We start from the raw sequence: 19489 nt of genomic DNA, 5'->3' as shown, positions 1-19489 counted from the left end.
GATGGAAGAAAGATAATATGAATGGAGGTACGGTTAAAGGATTGAAAAGGGTTGCAGCTAAGACTGAAGGGACGCTGCAAAGAATGTTTAGTAATGCCTACAAGGCACCCCGTGAGGTGCACTGACGACACTAACCCCCTACGGTCTACTGATGCCTAGTTTTTTTTTTTTTTCAAATAGTTATGCATGAAAGTATATTGCTGTAGAAATTTCTTTTCATACCTGTTTTCCGCATCTCGTGAGAAAGAACTCCACCTCTCACTATCTTACAGGCTACTGATACACCACCATCTCAGCACTTTCTATCTGTCTTCTCTCATTCCCCCACCATGGCCAGATCACTTTCCTCACACTAAACAAATTTTTGCCTTATGTTAACCAGTCAGCAAGACTCAGTATTGGCATTTACCTATTACGGTATTTCTTATTTCTTTTAAAGAGTAATTAATTAAAGCAATTCCTTCCAACAAAACACAATCCTTTAATCAAAGAAGTAAATACTAAGGCCATCATAAATGACACCGACTGGTTTCTATTTTAATCTCGAGTCAACCTCCCTTTAGAAAAACTGTTTATTGGTGATAGTAAATTCACATGCATTCAGTCTTTTATCTAAAAGATGCTTCATCTCAAATTTTACATGTTACAATCTTCTTTGTTGTTTGATAAACTCTTACCTCTTTTGAGATAAAAGTTGCCATTTAACCTAATTCGGTTTCTCGTTATGCCTTAGAAAAGGAATACATGCATACATACATACATATGTATATATATAATACATACAGTATATATACGTGTGTGTGTGTGTGTGAAACACTTGCACATACACATTAGTTATATATATATACACACATACATATATATATATATATATATATATATATATATATATATATATAATACATATATATATTTATATATATAATGAGAGAGAGAGAGAGAGAGAGAGAGAGAGAGAGAGAGAGAGAGAGAGAGAGAGACCTTCTGGAGTAAAACAAATAAAACACAAAAGACGAAGGAAAAGTTTGAGCGACGAGGAGCAGCAGTATCTCAATAAGGCTTGATTTTCTTTGATATGCTAATCTCCCGGACACTCGCTGCCGAGTCCCACCTAATGCATAAGAATTCCTCCAGCGAAATGAATAAGTATACGGGTTAGGGGGCCAAAGAAAATCTAATTTATTTTCTAAAGGATTTTCCTGTAGGGAGCGAATCAAAAGAGAAAAAGTTCCTGCTGGCTTCGACGGGGAATTTTAAATTCGGCCGAAGGCTGAATTTTTAAAGCCTTAGTTTCCCCAGTTGATTGGTTGGTCCGTTATCTGGCGTCGCAAAGAATTTGGTCAGTGGTGGTGCTGGTTTTTCCCGGGTGATGGTTTATGAGAGAGATAAATAGGCCCCTGGATTTATTGCTTTTGTATAATGATAATTTTCGTTAAATTTCCACCCGCATTTCTCTTTTAAATATTAGAATCAGATTATTCTTTAATAATAGCAAAGATAATCTTGATTGTGTTCTCTTGTCTTCTTTACGCTTCATAAAACATTATTATTATTATTATTATTATTATTATTATTATTATTATTATTATTATCTCTAGGATATTTATGGATTCCTTTTTGTAAATAATTTAGCGAAAACATCTTTCCAATGGCTCAATCAATTTCTTGTTCAATCATAAAAAGTTCCTAATGAAAAAAGCAACAGTACAAATCCCTTTTGCTAACGTTTTCCGAATTTCGCGCAATACGACCATAAACCTCATTGACAATATGGTCGATAATCCCTTTAGAAGAGGTTGGAAAATCACCTCTCGGACCAAAAGACTTAACATCACGTATTAGGAAAGACATTTGGAATAAACCAAAAAAAGAAAAAAAAAAATGGAAAAGCAAAACGGCGCAACACTTTTCTTTCCTTTCGCTCGTTTGTCGATAAAAGGAAATTTACTGTGAGTATTTCGGACAAGTACCAAACAAGGAGAGAATTCGCTTCGTTTTTATTATCGCTTTATTTTCCTCGTTCTTCGAAGGAAGTGCGTCTTAATCTTAACCTTTTCTTTGTTGCTTGAATTGTAAAGTATTCTTGTTTTAATGTTGTTTTCAGTTACTTCTTTCTAATATTCTCTATCAATTAAAATGTACTCATAGTAGCATGCGACTTAAAATGGCGAAACAAAGACAAAATCATATTAACTATAAACACTATTCTATACGATCCTCTTTTCAATCTCAGTTCCTCGTTGGGAGGGTGGGTTCCGTTCTCGGCTAGCACTCTGCTGGCCGCGAGTTCGAATCTCCGATCGGCCGATGAAGAACAAGAAGAATTTATTTCTGGTGGCAGAAATTCATTTCTCGCTAAGCTGTAGGTCCCGTTGCTAGGTAACCAATTGGCTCTTAGCCACGTAAAATAAATCTAATCCTTCGGGCCAGCCCTAGGAGAGCTGTTAATCAGCTCAGTGGTCTGGTTAAACTAAGGTCTACTTAACTTTCTTTTCAATCTCACAGATTCTCGAAAGTTTGCTGCATAGTTTTGTTTCTAAATGTATTGTGCAGTTACTTTATTGTGGAATATTTCTCAAATATTTCTTTTTTATTTCATACCTCGTTCTTTCTGCATCATAATTCCTAGAGAAATTGCTTTTACGTGTCTTGCTTTTTTTTTTTTTTAAGTGTTCATGACACATGCTCTTTCACGGTCCGTCTTTTAAAGAAAGTATGCGGATACAGCGAGCGCGTTCTATTATATCAAATCCCCATTGGTGTAGGAGATACACAAAAGACATCACCTTTCAAGTGTAGATTGTTTCATATTTCTAAAACGTAACTGTTAAATATTGCTGCTCGGTTCTCGGATATAATATTTTGAAAAGAAAAAAAAAAATCTTTGCCAAGTCCTCTTTCTGAGATTACACTTACGCAAACGTTCCTTTTTTGACACACACATTAATTTATATATATAGATAGTATATATAATTATATATATATATATATGTATACATATATATATATATATATGTGTATATATATATATATATACATGTATAATATATATTATATACATAAATATATATTATATATATATATATATATATATATATATATATATATATATATATATATATATATATATATATATATAATACAGTATACTTATTTCAACAGACGTAACGAAGGTTTTATTAATTATATAAGGCTCTGGAGCCTTATAATTAAAAAAAAAAACAAGTCTACGGTGCATGTAAAAAATAAGTTGCGTGGAAGTCCAGCCTTTAAAAAAATCTCGTGGTTATTAAAGAAATGAATGTAATATATCCAAAAAATGTTGCAGCTAATTTTTAGCACATGCATGGGTTAGAGAAAGGCTTCTCACAACGTCTAAGAACATTGGTACAGTCTCGCCTATTGCTTCTGCCTCTAATAGTATTAACTAATTTGTCGTTACAGACTACAGGTACTGCGCAGGCGCAGTCTTTGAAGGCCGCTGATGACGCCATGGATTTGCAGCAAAAGTTTTAACTGCCAGTTAACCCACTCTCACGATTGTCTACTGCAAAAGACGCATATTATCAATGTAAACTCGTGACACCGCTGTACTCAAAATCACTTGATCCCCGGAAACCTGCCAGTATGATCCATGTCTTTATGTTAAAAAGCAAATCAACCTCACATTGCAAATTTGTACAGCACTTACGCTAAAGAAAGTAAGATAGATTATGTTTAATATTGTGACGCACAGCAAACAAAATTATTTCAACACGTTGTTGCATTAGTTAACTGCGGCACCTCTGGATACCTTTCAGCATACGAGGTCTTGAGTACGCTGTTGAATTGAATTGAATACAGAATTTAGGCCAAAGGCCAAGCACTGGGACCTATGAGGTCAATCTGCGTGAAACGGAAACTGAAGGGTGTAACAGGAGGAAAACCTCGCAGCTGCACTATGAATCGATTGTTAGGAGAGGGTGGAAAGTAAGATGGAAGAAATAGACTATGAAAGGAGGTACAGTAAAAAGGAACGAAAGGGGGTTGCAACTAGGGGTCGAAGGCATGGTGCAAAGAACCTCAAGTAAAGTCTACAATGCACCGCTTGAGGTGCACTGACGGCGCTATCCGCCCCCCCCCTCCCCCCACGGGACTTAAGCACGTTATGCACGCCGATTCACACTAGTCGTTTTTCTCTTTTATGAAATATTACTTTGTTTTAAATTCTAAGTCTACCTATCTTTGTCTCTTTTATTTTTCCTGACGCGTCATTTTTTTTTTTTTTTGTAAATTTACCCATTTGATTCCATTCCGTTTTATTTTTCCCAACGACTCATTTCTTTCCATTTTGTAAATTTACTGACTTGATTCTATTCTTAGTTCCTTTTTTAAATACTACTGCAACTCATAACTGTGCCTGCTCTAATGATTTCAGTTTTACGTTATAATTTATTAAGTCAAATGTTTCACAGTAGGCCCCATAATCCGTGGCAAGTTACATCAGTTTGAGGTCTTTACAACAGACCCTCAAGTTAAGAATATTCATCACACATGAACAAACCTACATGAATTTAGGCACACATATATATACATATACATACATATACATACACACACATACATACATACATACAATATGTAATATATATATTCATATAATATATATATAATGTATATATATATATATATATATATATATATATATATATATATATATACATATATATATATATATATATATATATATATATATATATATATATATATATATATATATATATATATATATATGAATACTAAGACAATTACACCATACAGAAAATAAACACCTTAAAATGTCAGATGAGCTCTCTACTCACCAAACATATAAAACAAAAATTCAACCAGGCAAAGCGCGAAATAAAAGAACAACAGAGAATACGTAAAAAAAAAAAAAAACTCCCCAGAAACACATCCCAACAGACAGCAAGATGAAAGAAAACACAGGAAGGAATCTTCGTTCTCACTTCTGGAGATGATAAGAGCACAGCAACTCGGCAAAAATTCTCCACATACTTCTCACTGGCAAAAGAATTCTTTCACTTTTTTTCCTTTTCCTCCTCCACCTCCTCCTCCTCCTCCTCCAGTTCCTCCTCTTCCTCCCCTCTCCACTCCGTGCCTTTGATTATTGCATTCTTTAGCTCGTCATTCAATTCTTCCTCTTCCGGCCTCCTTGCAGTCACACGAGTGTCCAAGTGGATGGGTGAAAAAGACTTCTTCTTCTTCTTCTTTTTACTGCTGCTGTTGTTGTTGTTGTTGTTGCTCTTCTTCTTCTTCTTCTTCTTCTTCTTCTTCTTCTTCTTCTTCTTTGAAACTAGTACCCGATACGGAAATCGTTTTTTGGATAATAATGGAACTTTCGGACATAAGCCTAATGATACCAAAACAATGTCTCACAAAGTGAAAAACCAGCGTTCAATCCGTCGCTAGGGAAGAGACGTGGGCACGTTTCCTGAGAACTGTATTGCGTCTCTGTGACCGAAGCAGTGAATTATGTACCTGGTAGTAAACTGACTGTGATGGTATGGAGACAGAATGGAAACTGGCAAACTCGCCCCAAAGGAATGGCTGGATATCGCGTCTACGAGAGAAAATGAACTAAAACAAACTAAATCTTAAAGCACATGAGAGATACTAAAGCAGCCATTAGCAGATTGATAAAAAATATCGTTACTCATTCCATTAAAATTGCTGATTTTTAATTTTCTGTAAAAGAAAACTATTGTGCCGGCTATATTCAGTCCGCGCTTTTTTCTGTCCGCCCTCAGATCTTAAAGACTACTGAGGCTAGAGGGCTGCAAATTGGTATGTTGATCATCCACCCTCCAATCATCAAACATACCAAATTACAGCCCTCTAGCCTCAGTAGTTTTTTTTATTTTATTTAAGGTTAAAGTTAGCCGTAATCGTCCTTCTGGCAACGATATAGGATAAGCCACCACTGGGCCGTGGTTAAAGTTTCATGGGTCGCGGCTCATACAGCATTATACCAAGACCACCGAAAGATAGATCCATTTTCGGTGGCCTTGATTATACGCTGTAGCGGATGGACAGAAAACAAGTAAAAAATGCGCCGAAATTCCTTCGGCTCATTTTTTACTTTTTTCAGTTTCTCTCATAAATTTTAGAGGATTCTTTCTATTTTTTGTTTTTCAAATCTTCCCACGTTCAATTGACTTTCCGCAGCTGAATCCATTATTAAGTATTGAGCCTGTTTTCGTTTTATTTTTCCTACTGTGTAAAAACACGTTCACTTAAAATTATCATCAATTCTCCATTAGACTAATGGCTAAAAAAAGTGGAAACAGGTAGACACGGAAACAATATATACGGGCTGAACTATAGCAAGTTTATTTCAAGCATTTATCCTTTTTCATCCTCTTTTTTTTTATTTTGTTTTGTCTGCGTCTTTTTTTTTAATTCTATTCATTTTGCAGTAAAATTCTTTAAAACTTCAGATTCATTTGTTCCCAAATACTAAATTATGAGAATATTTTTGAGAACTGTGATAAAGATTGTAGATAAAAAGAAGAATATTTATCCACTCACTTCAGTATTACCACTTTAAAACGGTTTTTACTTTCGATTTCGTCCTTTTCTAATACTCTCTCTCTCTCTCTTTATACACTCTTATATATATATATATATATATATATATATATATATATATATATATATATATATATATATATATATATATATACATATATATATATACACACATATATATATATATATATATATACATATATATATATATATATATTATATATGTATATATACACACACACATACATCGTACAGTACAAACACACATGACACACACACACACATATATATATATATATATATATATATATATATATATATATATATATATATATATATATATATATATATATATAAAATAGCTGTTCTGTTTCTATCACTCGCATTTTCGTTTTTCTGACATTTCACCTACGAGGATGTCTAACAGATACGCATTTACGAAAATGAAAATGAAACATTCTAAACAGAACCAATAAATATGAATGGGAGAAACAGAAAAATAATCTGAATCCCATTAAAATATTACCGTTCCTCAACTCCAAAGATAACAAAAAATATAAAATGCATAAAGCAGAATTCAACAAAAGCAAAGCATACCAGCAAAACTTATAATCATCTCACTTGCAGCCACTCGTAAAGAAGAGACTTACGACCTGTTGTAGGAAATACAAGCGCAGTTCGTGAACCTCTCCCTTTTCTGAGAGGAATGATGTGTATGGGCAAAGGGGTCTACAGCTTTGTAGGTAAATTTAGGAGGTTTTGGGAAGAGGGGGTTTACTAATACCCAATGTTCACCTGTATGGTAGTGTTTACATTTGCAGACTCCCATGCCCTTAACCATAACACGTAACTTAATTAGGTCTGTATCGGTGTTTTACACAAACGTACTACGACGTAAGCATCTCTGAATGTTTACACATACACACAAACACGCACACATGTATATATACATATATGTGTATATAAATATATACATATATATATATATTTTTTTTTTTCTTTTTTTTTTTTATCAAGTACATTCCGAAGATAAAATGAGACCCAAAAACCACGAGAGTGAAATATTTTGCCTCACCCTTTTATTTTCCCCAAGCTGAATGCCAAATTTGCACAGGCATCCATTAACTTGAAAATACCAGCCTCTAAGTACCTATCAGGTGGAGAAATGGAATCTGTTATTTTTCTCCCAAACTATGCAACCTTTGCCGCGGAGTTTAATGCATCAGAAGAATGGTAATGAGCTCGGCCCCCATAAGGTCGAGACGCTAATGGCTACTTCATTGAACGGTCGACTTTACGAGCACTCGAGGAAATGGCTATACCAAAACTGACTTTGTGCGGAAATTTTATATATAACCGTTTGGCGAAAGTGATTTTGTATTTCTCAGTGGAGTCACTCAAGGAGAATATTGACTGCAAGGATAAACTGCAATATATATCTTGTATATGTTGAGATGAATTAACTTTGTTAATATAATTCCGGATTATACTGGAGAGCCACTAGCATCAGCTAAGCAATGATTTTCCCTTTATTTTAGTACATTTTTAAATACATCTTGGAAAATTTGCAGTCTGATATAAATTCAGAATTTTTTTTATTTGTTAAATACGAGTTTTCCATTATCTAGGTCAGGACGTCTTCATAGTTACCAAGATGTGAGGTCATTTTAAATTATCACTTGCCTTCCGTAAAAGTGAAGCAAATCGATCACCTTTTAAGAAAAATAATTCCATACGACTTTATACATACTCTTCAGCTACCGGGAAATTCCAAGATCCAGGAAATATTCCTAGGGACTATTGTGGAAACAAAGCAATGCTTTTTTTATTTTCATACAAAAATTGAGTGCAATTAAATGTAGAATTTAGGCCAAAGGACAAGCACTGGGACCAATGAGGTCACTCAGCACTGAAACGGAAATTGACAGTAAAAGCTTAAAAGGTGTAACTGGAGGAAAACCTCGCAGTTGCACTATGAATCAACTGTTAGGAGATAGTGGAAAGTAAGATGGAAGAAAGAGAATATGAAAGAAGGTACAGTAAAAGGAACGAAAAGGGTTGCTGCTAGGGGCCGAAGGCACGCTGCAAAGAACCTCAAGTCCATGCCGTCAGTGCACTGCATGAGGTGCATTGACGGCACTACCCCCATACGGGCCATGCACAAATTAATCGCAAGACCATTTCTCTTTCGGTTTACAGGAAAATGCTGCATTAACCCTCCCCATCTACACACAAACATGAAATCATTGTAGCCAAGCTTTCGGACTTTGAGATTTTTTAACCCATTTCATTTCTTCTCTTTCATGAGAATCACTGCTCAAAAAATGTAAAGGTTTTACTTCGTCTAGAATCAATTCTACTAACTGGGACCCGGAGACGAAACGACCAAAAGAGTAAAACAAGAGTTTCAAAACCCCACCCCACCAACCAAAAAGAAAGGAAACAAGAGTTTGGGAATCTAAACCTTTACTGATTCCCTTATAGGCCGGACTTAAAATTACTGGCCGTGATGACGAATACTACATACGTCTTCTTGGTCATATGTTTAAACACCTAGAATTGTTAAAAATGATCAAAATTACACGCCATTGCTTTCTGGTACACTTAAAATGCAAAATCTTTACAATAAAAAAACGCCAAGTCTAAAAAAAATATACAGAAAAGAAAAAAATTATTAATTTGCCTTAAAATTATCCTAAAGGTCATTGCAATAACTCTTCAGTGGTACTTTAGTTGTTAAAAGTCAAAGAGTGTTCTTTCATGTGATAACTACTGATTTATTTTGCTGCGAAATAAAAACCTTCATCATCTGAGTCTAAGTGATATGATCAATGCACTTGTGCTAGCAATATATTTGCTACCATCCATGTATGCATTTATGAATGTAGGCCTACATGTATTTATTTATTATGCATTTATGTATGTATGTATGTACGTATATATATATATATATATGTATATATATATATATATATATATATATATATATATATATATATATATATATATATATATATATATATATATATATATATATATATATATATATATATATGATATATATATATGACTATTGAGCTAAGGAATTCTGTTTTCTATCCATTTATTAAGATGCCGACGTTTCGTATCGCTTGATACATTTTCCAGGTTGAAATAGCGATTAAATTAAACAGTATTTGCATGTAAAAGATAAGATATATACACATTACATACTTATTTACACCATATTAGCAGTTAAAAAACAGAACAAGGGGAAAAACCAAAAGCAGAGGCAAGAAGCGTAAAACACCTACCCACAATGGTAGCGTAAAGCAGACTAATTCAGAGTGGATGCTGATTCCCACTCTTACTCCCCATAGCTAGACACTAGGGCATTCCTTTTTATTTTTACTAGCCTAGGTTGGTTGTACCATATGTACCATCGCTAGCCAAATGGCCACCGAAGAGTACCGTACTTACTTAGAGATCAGGGAGTGCCTGGACTACACCCAGGTGAAGCTAACAAAATTTCTTGAGGACCAGGTGGCCACTGCTAAGAAGGAGTGAAAAGAGAGGGAGAAAGCAGAGTTAGAAGAGAAAGAAAAGGGGTGAGAGCGAACATACCAGAAAGAAAAGGCAGATTGAGAACAGAGAGAAAGGAAGGAAAACCTGATAGCATGAATACCAGATGGAGCAGCTGAAGTTACAAGCCAACACTCCTGCCCCTCCCCCAGGGTCAGTCCACAATGTTATCCCCACTGTCACCATGCTCATTCCACTGTGGGATGAAGCAGATCCTAGCCAGTGGGTAGATGAAGTGGAGGCCATATTTAATCAGAACAACGTGACACCCCCAGAGAGGGACATGCTCCTCACAAAATTTATGAAGAATAAGGACATGGCCACCCTCCAAGCCCTGGGAAAAACCCAGAAGGGAGACCTTGCCACATTCGGGACAGCTGTGGCTGAGATGTATAAGCATAGCCCTGAATACTTCTTCAGACAGTGGTGCTGCATTCGCAAGATGTCTGGACAGTCCTGGGCCGATTGGTCCTTTAAGAAGGACCGAGCCTTCACCCTCTGGCTTGCTTCTCTGCAGTGCATTGAGTACGGGCATCTTAAAATCCTGGTCATGATCGCTGACTTCGTGAGCCAGGCCTCAAAGGAACTCACGCTGTACATCAGCGAGAAGAGGCCAGCCATGTTCCAGATTTACTGCTAGATACCAGATAACTCTGAGCTAAGCAACTCCTATTTGAACTCACAAAATGGAACTTCCTCTGCCTCCATCAGGCACAAACAGAGCCTTCCTCCACCTCTTATGTGCACTTATTGTAGCAGGCCTGGTCATTCCGAAGACTAGTGCCAAACTAAGAAAGTAGCACAAACAAACGGTTCTTCCCAACAAAGCAACGGAAGCCTTCTACCTAACCCTACGGTTACAGCCCCTAAGATGGACTTCTGTAATGCATTTTCCACCATTTGTTAGGGCCAAGGGCACACAGCCAACTATAGAGGACGTCCCAAAAGGGCCCCGGACGCTATCATTGCCTTATTAACGTTGCCCTCTTTTAAACTGGAACCTATTACTCCCAGTCCAATCACTGTCACGCCTCCAAGAGGTCGTACCCAATCCCATGAGGTCATCACTTTTATGGACTCTGGTGTCCAAATCTCCATCATTTAACGAGACAAGGTGCCCGCTGGTGCCAAGGTTTCCAATACCAAGACAATGCTTATTCAGGGCATAAATGATATGAGGGTAACTCTCCCAACAGTTGGCTTGAAGTGTCCACGCCTCAAGTTATAAGGACCCGTATGTTGGGAGCAGCCGGAACCCTCCTAGGAGGCATTGACCTCCTCTTAGGTCAAGAATTTCAGCCTAGGCCCACCCAAGAGGACACCCTTCAAATTTCTCCACCAGCTGCTGTGTTGCAGCCTAACCCTGATGTCGAACTACCACCAGAGACGATTCTAGAGCTAGACCCTGTGCCAGGGCCCAAGCCAGGCCAAGCCAAGTTCACCCACTACCCCTGCTAGCCCAGCTACGACCCGACATAGGCGTAACTCTTGCCTGGCAGTGGCGGGTTAGGTTCCAGGCTCAGAAGGAGGAGATTCTGGTCCGAAAACTAGGATAAGGACGAGGGCGGAGGCAAACCCAAAGACACTGCTTGCAAAGACACTGCTTGAGTAATCAGCAGGCATTAAAGGAGTCCATGATATCTCCCAGCATAGTGCCCCAGAGCAAAGTGCCTTGCACAGTACCTGCAATTCTGCGGCCCCACCAGAGAGGGCCAAGGTTTTGGATGGAAAAATTATGCTAAGCTGTGATTGTTCCCCCAGCTCTGGTATCCGGTAAATATATATATATAATATATATATATATATATATATATATATATATATATATATATATATATATATATATATAGAGAGAGAGAGAGAGAGAGAGAGAGAGAGAGAGAGAGAGAGAGAGAGAGAGAGAGAGAGAGAGAGAAATGAACGAAATATATATATATATATATATATATATATATATATATATATATATATAAATATATGTATGTATATATATATATATATATACATATATGTATATATAATATATATACAGATATTGTATATACGTATCTGGTAAAACTGACCAGTAAATCATATATATATATATATATATATATATATATATATATATATATATATATATATATATGTGTATATATATATATATATATATATATATATATATATATATATATCAAATTTTCTGACCCCAACACACTTAAAGGATCCCTTTCCTTACCATAACCACAACCTCTATAGGCCTCTCTATTTCGACACATTTCTGCTCGGGAAGACTGCCTCCTTTAGGCCTACGGTAACACCCCCCAAGCAAATGCTAAAAAAAAAAAAAAAAAAAAAAAAAAAAAAAAAAAGAGAGAAGGAGGGATAGAGAAAAACGATAAATTGTCAATGTTAGTTCTGGCACTCTTTTGGACGAGTGTGTAAACAATACGGGATGAAGGACAGTCAATAAATCGGGGGGGGGTTATTCCTCCCTCGCCCTGCCCCCCGATATGAGGGCCTGTCTGTTTGTAGGCTGTGTTTCTTGGTTGTGGACGCGAATGTAAACAAACTTCTTTCTTGGAAGGCGAACGCGTCTTATGTATGTTATGTGTGTGAGAAAAAATAGCAAAGACTGTGAATTGCTTATTTTCAAAACTACAATTGCTATTAATATTAGTAAAGGTACACTACAGGAGATTTCAAAAACAAAGTGAGCGTGTCTCATTTACGTTACGTTCATGAGAAAAAGAAAGCAAAGACAGTGAGTTCCCTATTTTCAAAACTACAATTGCTATTAATATTAGTAAAGGTACAGTACAGGAGATTTCAAAAACAAAGTGAGCGTGTCTCATTTACGTTACGTTCATGAGAAAAAGAAACAAAGACATGTTATGTCAAAACTTATTATATATATTAGTAAAGGTACACTTGTCTCATTTACGGGAAAAGAAAGCAAAGACAGAATAGTTCCCTATTTTCAAAACTAAATATTACAGTTGTTATTAATAATTTGACGTTCATGAGAAAAGAAAGCAAAGACAGTGAGTTCCTATTTTCAGTCCTCCAGCAGATTTAAAAAACAAAATTACAGTGAATCAGTAGACACGTTAATTGAAAAAGAATTAAAATTTTTTTGTTTTAACCCACGTCTTTAGTAGCACACTAAAATACTTAAGTGAAATAAAGTCTTCTAGAAAAACCTGAGAAAGGTTAAAACTACTATTCATAGAGCTTCTAGTATAACTGTGTTAGCATATAATTAACATAAGACTTATATTTGATCCTTCCTTTGGAGAAATACTGATCTCATTTGTGAATACCAGCATTTATTTCCCTGTCGGAAGATTCACTGATTGGTCACATTCCATGATGTCAGTTTCCTGAAGCAACTTCTGCTAATGGAATTGATACTGGAATTTGAATATAAATTTAAGGCCACAAGGCCAAAGCACTGGGACCGTTATGAGGTCATTCAGCGCTGAAACGGTTTTTAAAAGTAAAGTGTAATACAGGAGATTTCAAAAAACAGAGAGCCCCGCGTTGCACATGAGAAAATGAAACAACTGTTCGAAGAGGGTCAAAAGTAAGATGGAAGAAAGAGAATATGAACGGAGGTACAGTAAAATGAATGATTTACGTTACGTTCATGAGGCCAAACAGGGGCACTGCAAAGTTCCTTAAATAATGTAAAGGTACACTACAGTGCAAAACGTGAGGTGTCTCATTTACGTTGATGGCAGTGAGTTCCCTATTTTCGGAGAACTTCAATTGCTATTGACAGGAGATTTCAAAAACAAAGTGCGTACTACGTTCGTTCGAAAGCAAAGTAGGTATTAATGGTCAAAACTACAATTGCTATTAATATTAGTAAAGGTCCTTTAAATATACTCTCAAGAGTATATTTAAAGGGCTTTGGGTAGGCCTATACTCTGCGAGAGACCGTGATATAACCGCCAAAAACCAGTGACATCTTATTTATCATACTGCGAAAGACTTTAGCGTGTTTAATAAAGGTGCTTTGGATGGAGGTTTTAATAAGTCATACTTTAAATTAGCATGATATCTGTTAATCAACAATTCATTTACAGTTTGTTTTTGTGGTGCATATTTTCTTGTGTGTTGTTTTCTCTTTTATTCATTCCGATTTCCTTTTGGTTCTTTCATAGCCTACTACCTCTAACAAATTCGATTTATTCCTTATTCCTTAATCGTGTGCATACATCGTGATTCATAATTACACAACAAAGCCACACACAAATAAAACTTACAAGCAAACGCCCTCTTCCCAACAGATAAGGTGGTGAAAGAATATGTTACAATTAGGTTCTAAACAAGTCACTTGTATTGCAAGTGCTAATTCCATACCTTTTTTAACACTGGTTGCAAATAATGCACTGCGTAACTGCCACGTTCCTAATTAACGGCTTAAGTCACGACAGATAAACTGGGTTTTATGGAAGAAAGAGAATATGCCCATCCACTTATCCTGCCCTAGCACTGCAAAGTTTTGAACCAGGTTCAGTCTCGTCCTAAAGGGCACTGAGAACACTATTGACCACTGCTCATACCACGAGTACATATATATGTAATGGTTGTGTGTATATATATATATATATTTATATATATACCTATATATATAGGCCGTGATATATATATATGACATCTTATTTATATATGCAATCACACGTGTTTAATATGTCTGGATAGGTTTTAATAAGTCATATATAGCATATATAATATATATATATATTATATATGTTATGTTTTATATTTATATATTTCCTTTTGTTATATATATATATATATATTATTTATTATATATATATATATATATACACCGTGATTATATATATATATAAATAAAATTTATTTATTTATTTATTTACACAGATGTGTGAAGGAATATGTTAAAATTGTTCTAAACAATACAATATATATAATTCCATAACACTGGTTGCAAATATATATATATATAATATATATATATATATGGGTTTTATATATATATCTGCCCAATGAACCACATATATGTATATAACTGTTATATATATATATATATATATATATATATATATATATATATATATATATATGTATATATATATATATATATATATATACATATTTATTTTCTATGAGGTAATTTTTTATTTAATCGACATTTATATATATTTATGAATATAAACATATATATATATATATATATTTACATACATACATATATATATGTATATATATAATATATATATATATATATATATATATATATATATATATATATATATATATATATATATATATATATATATATTGGCTCAACAAAAATAATATGAAAAAGATGGACGTGTTCTCTACGTTTATCCTCTCTCCTTAGCCCGATCTTCAAAGGAGCGGCAAGACGTGAGAAAAAGAAATAAGACTTCTTCCATTTTTTCTCCTCCCCCATGCCTACCAACCTAATGTAAACAAGCCTCTAAGAATGACAGACATCCAATATGGGTGGAATTAAAGAAGAAACCTTTCCGGGTAGAAGGATGGTGGGATTGAGGGCCTTCTGTGAGCATCCACCCCCCCGCCCCCCGCCCACCACTGTTACCCCCTGCACCTCCTTCCCTCCAGCCCCCAACTCCCACCCCCCTACCCCCTGGCAAGAGGGCACAAACTATCCCAGCAGAGGCCCGCATCTCGACCACACTCGTCCAGTGTAAATAATCACACCTTGGACAAAAGGGACGAGAACCGTCAGCAATAGAGAGAGAGAGAGAGAGAGAGAGAGAGAGAGAGAGAGAGAGAGAGAGAGAGAGAGAGAGAGACCCAGTGCGAGAATAATAATAATAATAATAATAATAATAATAATAATAATAATAATAATGTCTTGTGTTTCACCACAGAGATAGACAATGTAGGAAAAACAAAACACAAAAATTTAGATTCACGAGATAATATAGTTATAACAATGAACGGCTACACCCAACCAGCTGCTGATAATAATAATAATAATAATAATAATAATAATAATAATAATAATAATAATAATAATAATAATAATAATAATATCCGTTATTTCCCCTCAGGGCCATATAAAGAGACAAACACTGTAGGAACGATAAAATACACAAAATTTTGATACACACGATAAAAACTTAAAATAATAAACGGCTAGACTCAACCAGTTGCTAATAAATAATAATAATAATAATAATAATAATAATAATAATAATAATAATAATAATAATATTTCAGCTAGAGAAGATACGCCGTGTGATATATGGAGAGAAATCTGGTGAAACAGACACAGAGACACACAAACAAATACACACACAAACGGAATAATGAATGAGAATACCGCGTGAGTCTCCGGAGTGTTGAAAGGAAAAAAAAAAAAAAAAAAAAAAAAAAAGAGAGAGCAGTTGTGAAAGGAGAGGAGGAAGAGGATTGTAAGATTTACAGCCATATCCAAAAATTCTCGAGATATTATTGCATGAGTTACTCTTCTTTGGGGTTGTTTTTCGGTTTTGGAATCACGTAAGATCAGTGGCTTCCGCAAACATTCGTCTTCTTGCGGGTTTCATTGAGGTTTTCGCTGATATATGGGCGGCATTTAAATCTGAATGAAATAAACTGAATTTTATGAATATAGCATTAAGATGAAGTATGGATACTTTCAAGGGATTGCCACACTGCCGGGATGTATGAGCCATCTTGAAGGAAAAATACGACATATAATCATTTAAGATCACTGAATAAGATGAGCTGTCATAGAATCATTTCGCCTTCTTTAAGTTTGGGAATTAAATCTTTTCTATAAAAAGCAGGATTACAACATTCGCGTTCTTATACATATCAGACCTTCAGGCGATGATGTTTAATAAATGTAACCTGCAATCAAGTAGTCAAATAAAATTGAGTCATAAGTAGCAAAATATTCTTTCCAATTACTAATCAGATCTCTGGTTAACAAAAAAAAAAAACTTTCAAAATAACCCTGCTATTTGCAGATCATATATTTTTTTTTATTTAAAAACATGCACTGAAGATTTACTCATGTTTCAAAACTTTACCCAACAATGACAGATAAAAAATGCGCCGCAATTTTTTCGGCGAAAGTCGAGATTTATCTTTCGGTCTGACAGCCGCTTTAACTACGGCCCGGTGGTGGTCTGCCTATATCGTTGCCAGAAACCACCATTATTTAACCTTAAATAAAATAAAAAAAAAAACTACTGAGGTTTGAGGGCTGCAATTTGGTGTGTTTAATGATTGGAGGGTGGATGATCAACATACCAATTCGCACCCCTCTAGCCTCGGTAGTTTTTAAGATCTGGGGGCGGACAGAAAAAAGTGCGGACGGACAGACAAAGAAGGCACAATAGTTTTTTTCTATAGAAAACAAATAATTCATCAAATATTCCTTTTCAGTTATCGATCAAAGCGTTAACAGGTAAGTTTGTCTTTCATTAAAAACGTAATATGAATCTAGCAATTAGGGCTTTATCAAATAACTTTGCCACATATGAATGCCATAATCACAATATATTCCTTTCTTTCAAGAATCACAGGTATATATCTGCATTAAACTGTTATTTTCATTTGCAATAAATTTTTCTTAGCAATTATTGTCATTTCTACCAGACTTTATTTAATAACTATTGCCAATGGCCTTAAATGTTTGTTCAAACAAGTGTTGTTAACGGAAATCACATTTTCTTTTGTCTAGTAATATAATCTTACTATTTTTAAAAGAAGTAATATCGAGAAAATTTCAAAACAGTGACGGAAATTTTGTGCACGAAAGAGAGAGAGAGAGAGAGAGAGAGAGAGAGAGAGAGAGAGAGAGAGAGAGAGAGAGAGAGAGCAAAGAAATGAAGAAAACTTCCAACAGAAAGTAAATATGAAGTGTCAGAAAGAGGACTGAAATGGAAGCCTTCAAGTTTCTGAAGGGAGAGACGCAAAGGGGAAGGACAAAATAACGAAGACAGGCAAAGGGAAAAGCGAGGAGGAAACACGTGAAAAGTCAGGCAGAACGCGGTAGAAGGAAAAGAGGAATGTGCATGCATGGAGAGGCAAAAAAAAAAAAAAAGTCAGACGAATAACAATCGCAGTAGCTATTTTTTTTTTTCACTCATTTCATTTATTATAATCGATGTTTTTTCTAATATAAGGACGATGGCGATATTTTTTAACGTACCGCTATGCTTCTGCTAATGCGTCCTGCTTATAAATATCAAATATATTAAGATCACTTGCAATTTCTTGTCAAAGATTCTGTGATAGTTATGCGTGAAGTTCATTTACTTAAAAAGAAAATAAGACTCAAGTTCACCTGGTGATCTGTCGGAAACTGAGTCTGAAGGAGTATGGGCCAGAATCATGACGGATATCTAATATATCCTACGTTTGTATATACCATTGTTTCTTGTGAAGTTTATCTTGTGAAGAATGCAATAGTATTTAGAGACAGTCCAGATTTGCAAATGAGCCTCTGAAGAACTCTGACTGGGACAGTGATACGAGAAAGCACCCTAAAAGCTGAGCAAGCCCTAGGTGGTAATTACAAGGAATAATAAGCCTACTGATGGGATGTCTTATGAAAAACTGTCCTTCTCAAACTCAGGGACATTCCAGACCGTTTTCTTACTGGAAGAGCTACACAAAAAGGCGTGACCAGCCTTTTTCAGTTGCTAACAAAACGGCACCTTTAGTCACAAAACCTGTTAGGTGGTGGCCTCGTCGTCTTCCGGACCTACCAGGGTGTTAAGATGGCAGATAGTTAACGTCACTGCGCATGTCCGATCACCATCAACGAGGAGAGAGGAAAGGTGTGAACCTTTTATTAATGCTTCTGTTCTTTGGGCAAAGGATAGAAAGTGGCTGCTTAAATTACCTATGCGCTGATGGTCTCACAGTTTGTGACTTGTGCAGCTGCGCCTAGAGAGAGAGAGAGAGAGAGAGAGAGAGAGAGAGAGAGAGAGAGAGAGAGAGAGAGAGCTTTGAGTAATGAGTTTGGCAAAAACTACGAAGACAGAACATCCAAATTCAACGATTCAAGTTACAAGGAGGCAAGCATTGCGGATTCTGTAATCGCCTGCATTACCACCAAAATGCGCAAAGAATTTATCGGTAGTATTACGAGAAGAAATGATAAATAAACCTCACCTACTTTCACTGAAATATAGTAATAGACTTGCTCTGTGCGTTGGCAGTACCATTAAAGAGATGAAGAGGAAGAAACAGAGAAAGAGTAGAGAAGGGGGAGAACGGCAATCAACAATGTTACCCCAACAGACTGAAAAATAATTGAAAGCCATCGTTCTTTTCCGAGAACTGACGAAGGTAACGCAGGATTCCGTAATACCCAATCACGCTCCTAATCCAG

General features: G+C 35.5%; 1 protein-coding gene across 2 annotated transcripts in view; it reads right to left on the bottom strand.

Moving 5' to 3' along the window:
* LOC136851936 (tyrosine-protein kinase Dnt-like) overlaps positions 1-19489 on the bottom strand; it is a 500118-nt gene that overhangs the window by 329602 nt on the left and 151027 nt on the right. The window lies entirely within an intron of this gene.

This window comes from Macrobrachium rosenbergii, chromosome 24 (assembly GCF_040412425.1).
Source record: "Macrobrachium rosenbergii isolate ZJJX-2024 chromosome 24, ASM4041242v1, whole genome shotgun sequence".
In the NCBI taxonomy this organism is placed as follows: Eukaryota; Metazoa; Arthropoda; class Malacostraca; order Decapoda; family Palaemonidae; genus Macrobrachium; species Macrobrachium rosenbergii.
Note: the sequence above shows the minus strand (reverse complement) of the source record. Positions and strands in the feature narration are given on the sequence as shown.